The sequence below is a fragment of the Punica granatum genome, chromosome 5 (assembly GCF_007655135.1).
Source record: "Punica granatum isolate Tunisia-2019 chromosome 5, ASM765513v2, whole genome shotgun sequence".
Classification (NCBI taxonomy): domain Eukaryota; kingdom Viridiplantae; phylum Streptophyta; class Magnoliopsida; order Myrtales; family Lythraceae; genus Punica; species Punica granatum.
Genome location: NC_045131.1, coordinates 6,193,203 through 6,202,129, shown reverse-complemented (window position 1 = coordinate 6,202,129; position 8,927 = coordinate 6,193,203).

Below are 8,927 nucleotides of genomic sequence, written 5' to 3'. Positions count from 1 at the left end.
TATTTTCCTATTAAAATATGCCGTTAATAGTGTTAACTTTCTGTTCTTCGATGGGCCTTTAAGTTTCCCATTGACGTGACTTGTGAGAGGTGGAAAAACTTCAAATAAAGCATGAAAAAAAGGCCAATTATGGTGCCGAATTACTAGTGATAGGATAGGATATGATGCTCAAGGAGAAGTCTTGATTAATACAATTGGTGGTAGGATCAATGCTAAGTGACATTGTAAGTGTATATATATTTCGTCACAATGGAATGAATGCAATGGGTATAACTGCGAACTAGAGACCCCCAAGCATAATTGCAATTGAGTTTAGCGCTCCCAAGCCATTATTAGAAGGGAAAAAATAGAATAAAACAAAGTCTAATTACATCCTTACCCTCCCCTCTCATTCTCTCCCATGATCTGTCCTCAAAAGGAAGGGCATAAAAATCTCAATTTTGTCTTTTCCTTTCATTTGCCCTTCTTCTTCATTCGGCAAAGCTTTTCATTTCTTTGTTCTCCATTTCTTTGTTGTTGCGGTGTACTCGCTCTTTAATCTCATCCCATTTCTCCATTGAAGCTTTGCAAGCAGCCACGCCTTCGTGTTCCAAGCCAGCTAACGGAAAAGGCTTAAATTAAAATGAATGAATCTACCGTAATTTCAAAACATTAAATGAGAGAAGAACTACCTTCTCCATCGAAAAGGCTTCGTGTTCCAAGCAGCCACGTCTTCATGTTCCAAGCCAGCTAACGGAAAAGGCTTAAATTAAAATGAATGAATCTACTGTAATTTCAAAACATTAAATGAGAGAAGAACTACCTTCTCCATCGAGACATAATTTCCACATTCCCCTGTCCAGGAACAACGTTGTTCAATTTGTAGCCCATTGCTTTTAACCCATTCATAACCGTTAACAATTGAGCCCCATTACCTAGGAAAAGCCATCACATTAGCATTTTGTTTAATTTTCGTTGGAAAACCAATAACATGTTGTGCGGTGCAAAAACATTTTCTTGTTATACAACGAATGATTTAAATTTGTGCTGCTGCGTGAAAAAAAGTCAAAAAATCATATTGTATGGTGTTATTTTACTATTAAAATATGCCATTGTTAGTGTTGGCTTTCTGCCTGGTAGGAGGGGCATAAAAATCCCAATTTTGTATTTTCCTTTCATATGCCCCTCTTCTTTATTCTGCAATGCTTTTCAATTTTTTGTTCTCCATCCCTTTGCTGCTGCGATGTACTCACTCTATACAATTCTAGAATATCAAAAGCTCATGTGGTGAGTTAATCAGCTTAAGTTAATTGAGATTTTGTATGAATTATATTAGAGTCTTCGAAGGAGAGAACTTCGGGCGTACCTTTCCAAGATCCTTGTAGAATGGTAAAATATGACACCAACCCATATAGGACCCTATACAACTGCTTTAAGCAGGTCTTGCTCAGTTCTTTTAACACACTGATAGCCCCCTATCGTTACGCCTTCCCACCCCAAAAGAGAAAACAATTTTTTTAAAAAAAATTAAGGGAAATGGAAAAGCCTAAAATTAAAATGAATAAAAAAACTCTAATTTCAAGACATTAAAAAATGAGAGAAGAACTACATTCTCCTTCCGGATGCAATTTCCACGTTCCCCTATCCGAGGACAACACTGTTCCGTCTGTAGCACATTTCTTTTAACCCATTCATAACCGTTAACAATTGAGCCCTGGTAAGATCCAAAGACATCGAGAGGAGGTTTTGGATTCGTATTGACGCAATTAATGAGCTCTTGTAGAGATAATTCAATCGACTTCACCGAATATTGACGTTGATATTGGGCTTCTATTTTGTCCACGACAGAGTAGGCCTAACAACATTCTATGAATAGCTGCCACATTAGCATTCGGTTTAATTTTCGACAAAAAACCAAAGACATGTTTTGCGGTGCAAAATTTTTTTCTTATTGTACAAGAAAATGATTTGAATTTGTGCACACTGTGTGAAAAAAGTCAAAAAATCGCGTTGTACGGTACTATTTTCCTATTAAAATATGTCGTTGATAGTGTTGGTTTTCTTTTCTGAGATGAGACTGTAAGTTTTCCCATTTATGTGACTTGTTGGAGGTGGAAAAACATCAAACAAAGCATGAAGAAAAAGTCCGAAAAAAGTGTCGAATTACTAGGGATAGTATATGTTAGGATGCTCACGGAGAAGTCCTCATCGATACAATTGGTGGTAGGATCAATTCTAAGTGACATTTTAAGTGTACATTTATTTTGCCACAATGGAATTACCAATGAATGTAATGAGTATAATTGTGAACCAAAGACACCCAAGTATCACTGCGATCGAGTTGAGCGCTCCCAAGCCTTGGGTCGCCTAACGGTTGTAGAGTTACCTTAGGCTGTCCTAGACATTACCATATATATCTAAGAACTTTTACAATATTCCAAAGCTAAATAAGCAAAGAACATGTAGAAATCACTACGAAGTGTAAAAACTTCTTATCCATACGGATCAAAGTTTTCAAATCTAGAGCCATCTCTATGAGATCTAGTGAGAATTAATTTTCAAAAGGCTCGAGTGCAAAAAAGGTTCAGTTCCCATCATACTCCCTCACAATGTTTGTGGCAAACATCGCACTTTTTGTTAGCGAAACCTCATGCGATATTTTTCCAGACCCTTCATTGCCCCACTTCATTCCCCAAGAGCTCTTGAATTTGAAGAAATTTTTGTCGTTATGGGATCAGTACCGTATTCCGTCAAAAACAGTACATGGTACCAATACTTTCCTACTACTGGAGTAGCCTTTTTGTCGTCCCAAATTCCCTCTACACACAATTAAATGGAAAATTAACGTTTTAGTATACAAGAATGCGAGAGTAACTATAAGTTATTCCTTTATGCTCGAAAAGTTATTCTTTGACATCATGGAGCAACGGCTAGCTAGCTAGCTTAATCCCTATTCTAAGGCTGGTCTAAGTGCAAATTGGGGCCGGTAATTTTGAGTTCAAGTGGGGGAAACGAATTTGTTAGGTGGGAATCTTTCAGATTTTATAATATTTCAAGAATCATATAATAAAATTCAATAAGAGAACCAAATATCCAATCCTTGGTGGGTTTTAACCTACAATTTTTGCTTATTCCCAACAAAATAATAATAATAATAACAAACTCAAAGTATCCACCATAAAGGCCATCAAAGTCCTCCAAGGGTCTGAATTTTAACAAAATGAATGACTCAGAGAGAACTAGCTAGGGGTGTAAAGAGACTCACTTATCAAACATAAGTCAGATAACAAAAACTATGTCACCGAAAAAAAAATTATATTAAATTAACAAACTCATACTTATAGAAAAAAAAGGTTAATAAACTCATAGGCCGGGTAAAAATGATTTTAAGTTATGAAACTTGAACAAACAACATTCCCCAATACAACAATAGAGAGAACCAACCCATACTATACTAAAATACCAAAAGCTCAAGTGGTGAGTCAATCAGGGTCTGCTCAAGTTGGTTGGGATTGTGTATGAATTATAATAGAGTCTTCGAATGAGAGAATTTTGGACTTATCTTTCCAATATCCTTGATAGAATGGTGAAATATGACACCAGCGGGCATAAGACCCTGTGCAATTGCCTTAAGCAAGTCTTGCTCAGTTCTTTTAACGCGCTGAAAGTCCCTATTGTTACGCCTTTCCGCCCTAAAGAGAAAACAAATTTTTAAAAAATAAGTGAAATGAAAAAACCTTAAATTAAAATAAATGAATCAATTGTAATTTCAAAATATTACATGAGAGAAGAACGGCCTTCTCTTTCGGGACACAATTTCCACATTCCCCTGTCCAAGAAAAATATTGTACATTATGTAGCCCAATTCTTTTAACCCATTCATAACCGTTAACAATCGAGCCCCGGTAAGATCCTAAGACATCGAGAGGAGGTTCTAGATTTATATTGACGCAATTAACGAGCTCTTATAGAGATAATTCAATTGACTTCCTCAAATATTGACGTCGATATTAGGCTTCTATTCCATCCGCGAGGGAGCCCTCGACCCCTTCAATTTGGGGGCCTCGACTCCCTCAATTTGGGGGATCCGAGCCGAATGGGTCCGCCTAATTGATGGGATAGGGGGTTGCCCTGCCGACCACCGACCCCCCGATTAGTGTCATCGGCCTACTCAGACAAGGCTCAAAACCCTAATCAGGGGATCGGTGACCGGCCGGGGAGATCCCGACCCCTCCAATTCAACCATTTCCATTGTTTTGATAATTTATAGTTTCTTTAATTAAATTGAAGTTTCTGAATTAATGTTTTGTGCGAAAGTAACTCAGGAAAAGCCACCACGTTAGCATTATGTTTAATTTTCAACGGAAAACCAATGACGTGTTGTGTGGTGCAGAATTTTTTCCTTGTTGTACAAGGAAATGATTTGAATTTATGCTATTGCTTGAAAAAAGTCAAAAAATCGTATTGTACTGTGCTATTTTCCTATTAAAATATGCAATTGATGGTGTTAGCTTTATGTTCTTCAATGGGCCTTTAGGTTTTCCTATTAATGTGACTTGTGAGAGGTGGAAAAAATAAAATAAAGCATGAAGAAAAAGCCTAATTATGGTGCCGAATCACTAGTGATAGGGTAAGATAGGATGCTCAAGGAGAAGTCTCGATTGATACAGTTGGTGATAGGATCAATGCTCACTGACATTTTCAATGCACATTTATTTTACCGCAATGGAATTAGCAATGAATGCAATGAGTATAACTACGAACCAGAGACTCCCAAGCATTATTGCAATCGAGTTCAATGTTCCCAAGTCTCGGGTCACCAAATGGGGCTCCTACACCCCAGGGCTGGGTTCGTGAGCCATGGGCAAACTCGACCTTAGGTTCTACAAACCCGACGTGGCTCGGGACCCATAACTTTGTGGATCTCAAGCAACTCCGGTCCAAATTTTCATTAATCAAGGCTATATCTGGCCAAATTGAGATTAGATCTGGCTTTACGACCTCGATTCCGGCCGACAAAGATGTTCAGCATTGTCGGAGGTGGATTTCGGCTGGTGGCAATGGTGGAGGGTGGCGAGGGAGAGCAGCGGAGGCGGTGGCAACGAAAGTGGAACAATTTGAAATAAAGATATGTATAATTGTTTCGGTCCATAAAGTAGTAATTTAACATGAGATATAATATTATTATAAATAAACCGTTATTAAAAGGGAAAAATAGAATAAAACAAAGTCTAGTTACATCATTGCCCTCCCCTACCCTTGATCTATCCCCTATAGAAGGGGCATAAAAATCTCAATTTTGTCTTTTCCTTTCATTTACCCTTCTTCTTCATTCGGCAAAGCTTTTCATTTCTTTGTTCTCCATCTCTCTGCTGCTACGGTATACTCGTTCTTTAGTCTCATCCCAATTCTCCATTGAAGCTTTGCAAATAGCCTCGTCTTCGAGCTTCAAGCCAGCTAATGGAAAAGCCTTAAATTAAAATGAATAAATCAACTGCAATTTCAAAACATTAAATGAGAGAATAACTACATTCTCCTTCGGGACATAATTTCCACATTCCCCTGTCCAAGGACAACAATGTTTAGTCTGTAGACCATTTCTTTTAACCCATTCATAATTGTTAACAATTGAGCCCAGTAACATCCGATGACATCGAGAGGAGGTTTTGGATTCGAATTGACACAATTAACGAGCTCTTGTAGAGATATTTCAATCGACTTCCTCGGATATTGACATCGATATTGGGGTTCTATATCGTCCGCGATGGAGTAGGCCCAACAACATTCTATGAATAAATAAATAAACTCATTTGGTTGTTATCTAACCCAAATTTTATATATATGCAAGTCAAAGCAGCTAAATAACCATAAAAAAACACATAATATTGCTCTTTTGAAAGTTATTTTGTATTGTTTTCATAGTGCATTTATGAAGAACAAGCGGTTTTAATGTTAACCAGTTCTTAGGAGAAGTTACTCACGCCATTTTCCTTGGTCTTTTACTAGAGTCAGAATGCGTGCCTCTCGCCAATTTATATATTCGTGTAGGCCATCTGGCGATCCCTGCAAGTTGTGAAAATCAATTAAACTGAATAGTTTATAGTAGGGGCTTTATCTGAGCAAGTTCGTGACCCCAATTGGGGGTTGGTGGCCGACAGGGCAACCCCATGACCTCTTAAATTTGGGGGACCCGATCGAATCGAATCCAACAAATTTAAGGGGTTGGGGGCTCCCCTCCCAACTGTGAACCCTCCGATTGGGATCGCCGGCCTGGTATGAGCATGCCCGCGACCCCAACTTAGGGGTTCGGTGTTTAGCATGGAAGCCCCTGATCCCCTCGATTTGGGGGATCCTAATCGACTAGATCCGGATCCCCAAAATTAAGGGGGTTGGGGGCTCCCTCATCGGCCACCGAACTTTCAATTGGGGTCGTTGGCTTTGTTTGAGCAAGCCGACAATTCCAACTGGGGGGTTGTTGGCCGCAGAGGAGCCCTCAACCCCTTCAATTTAGTAGCCCGATCCCCTTAATTTGAGGGATTCGAGCCAAGCGAGTCCCCCTAATTGAGGGGTCGGGGGCTGCCCTGCCAGCCACCGACCCCTGATTGGTGTCATTGGCCTGCTCAGATAAGGCCAGCAATCCCAATTAGGGGATCAGTAGCCGGGGAGGCCTCGACCCCTTCAATCCAACCATTTCCATTGTTTCCATAGTTTTATGGTTTATTTAATTAAATTTAGGTTCCTGAAGTTATATTTTGGGCGAAGGTACCTCAGGAAAAGCCGCCACGTTAGCATTTTTTAAAAGTTTTAATGGAAAACCAACGACATTTTGTTGAATTACGTCATTGCCCTCCCCTGCCCTTCTCTCCCATGATTTGTCCTTGGTAGGAGGGGCATAAAAATCCTAATTTTGTCTTTTCCTTTCATTTGTCATTCTTCTTCATTCTGCAATGCTTTTTATTTCTTTGTTCTCCATCTCTCTGCTGCTGCGGTGTACTCGCTTTTCAATCTCATCCCATTTCTCCATTGAAGCTTTGCAAGCAACCTCGTGTTCGGGCTTCAAGCCAGCTAATGAAAAAGCCTTAAATTAAAATGAATGAATCAACTGCAATTTCAAAACATTAAATGAGAGAATAACTACCTTCTCCCTGGGATCACAATTTCCACGTTCCCCTATCCATGGACAACAATGTTCAGTCTGTAGCCCATTTCCTTTAACCCATTCATAATCGTTAACAATTGAGCCCCGATAAGATTCGAAGACATCGAGAGGAGGTTCTGGATTCAGATTGATGCAATTAACGAGCTCTTGTAGAGATAATTCAATCGACTTTCCCAGAGATTGACGTCGATATTGGGCTTCTATATCGTCCAAGATGGAGTAAGCCAAACAACATTGTATGAATAAATAAATAAACTCATTCAGTTGTTATCTAACTCAAATTTTATATATATGCAAGTCAAAGCAGTTAAACAACCACAAAAAAAAACATAATGTTGTTCTTTTTGAAAATTATTTTGTATTGTTTTTACGGTGCATTTATTAAGAACAAGCGGTTTTAATGCTAAATAGTTCTCAGGAGAAGTTACTTACGCCATTTTTGTTAAATTACATCCTTGCCCTCCCCCGGTAGGATGGGCATAAAATCCTAATTTTTTCTTTTGCTTTCATTTGCCCTTCTTCTTCATTCTACAAAGCTTTTCATTTCTTTGTTCTCCATCTCTCTGTTGCTGCGGTGTACTTGCTTTTTAGTCTCATCCCATTTCTCCATTGAAGCTTTGCAAGCAGCATCGTGTTCGAGCTCCAAGCCAGCCAACGGAAAAGCCTTAAATTAAAATGAATGAATTAACTGCAATTTCAAAATATTGAATGAGAGAAGAACTACCTTCTTTTTTGGGACACAATTTCCACGTTTCCCTGTCCAATGACATAATGTTCAATTTGTAGCCCTTTTCTTTTAACCCATTGATAACCGTTAACAATTGACCCCCGGCAAGATCCAAAGACATCAAGAGGAGGTTCTGGATTCAGATTGATGCAATTAACGAGCTCTTGTAGAGATAATTCAATCGACTTCCCCGGGTATTGACATCGATATTGGGCTTCTATTTCGTCTACGACGGAGTAGGCCCAATAACATTATGCTTAATTTTTTATGGAAAACCAACGACATGTTGTGTGGTGCAAACATTTTTTTCTTGTTGTACAAGGAAATGATTCGAATTTGTGCTGCTGCGCGAAAAAAGTTAAAAAATTATGTGTTACGGTGCTATTTTCCTATTAAAATATGCCGTTAATAGTGTTAGCTTTCTGTTCTTCGATGGGCCTTTAGGTTTTCCCATCGATGTGACTTGTGAGAGGTGGAAAATCACCAAATAAAGCATGAAGAAAAAGCCCAATTATGGTGCTGAATTAGTAGTGATAGGATAAGATAGGATGCTCAAGGAGAAGTTTTGATCGATACAATTGGTGGTAGGATCAATGCTAAGTGACATTTGAAGTGTACATTTATTTCACCGCAATGGAATTATGAATGAATGCTATGGGTATTACTGCGAACCAGAGACTCACATGCATCACCGCGATCGAGTTCAGCGCTCCCGACCCTTGGGTCAACCAATGGAGGCTCCTAGACCTCGAGGCTGGGTTCACAAGCCAAGGGAGAACCCGACCCTTGGGTCTATGATCCCCACATGGCTCAGGAAAATAGCATATTTGATTAATGAAAATTTGTACAGTGCTATTTTCCTATTAAAATATGCCGTCGACGGTGTTGGTTTTCTCTTATTCGATGGGCATTTAGGTTTTTCCCATTGATGTGACTTGTGAGAGGTGAAAAAACATCAAATAAAGCATGAAGAAAAAGCCTGAAAAAAGTGCTGAATTACTAGTGATAGGATAGGATAGGATGCTCACGAAGAAGTCTTGATCGATACAATTGCTGGTAGGA